Source organism: Apis dorsata, unplaced genomic scaffold (assembly GCF_000469605.1).
Source record: "Apis dorsata unplaced genomic scaffold, Apis dorsata 1.3 scaffold_524, whole genome shotgun sequence".
NCBI lineage: Eukaryota > Metazoa > Arthropoda > Insecta > Hymenoptera > Apidae > Apis > Apis dorsata.
Window position 1 is genome coordinate 101,929 of NW_006263747.1, and position 705 is coordinate 102,633.

Genomic DNA, 705 nt, shown 5'->3' on the forward strand with positions numbered 1-705 from the left:
ATTTTCTTTTAACAAATCTTCCTCGGACGGATACCGATCGATCGGTCTCACCACATTGAAATCGAGGTTACAATTTTCTCCGATCCTCTTTTAACTTCGAGTGTGATTTATAAATCACACGCCAAAATTACAGCCAGAGGCGGATCTGATATATAAACGTTAATTTATATTTTGATATAAACATAGTGAATACGAATACCATTCTAAATATTTTAACGAACAACTTATGACAACTTATTGTCTCGGAAACCAATAAATATTTTGAATACACATGATGTTGAACAGCCGTTTTATTTTAGTAAAATAGTAAAATATAGTAAAATATATATAATTTAGTAAAATATATTTTTTTTCGTTTAAAGCAATCGGCTAAAAGTAGCCGCAGTTTAAGCGGCTGACTTTTTCCACGGAGAAGAAAAAAGTTTTTCCTCGCGAGATTCGCTCAAGAATTAAGAAAAAAAAAAAAAAAAAAAAAAGAAAAAAAGAAAAAGAGGCGAAGAAGCTTCTTCGTCGAAACTCGATCTCGTATTTTCTCGTCGAGACGAAGAAGAAAGATGGGATCGGAACGGTTGGAAAAGTTGGAGGCGTTGTTCGTTAAACGCGCGATTTGTCGGCCAATTATCAGGCGGAGATCTGAACGGTGGAACGGAGAAAGGAATCGACGTTGGACGCGTTTGCGCGCGCGATGTCTGTCCGGAACAGGAC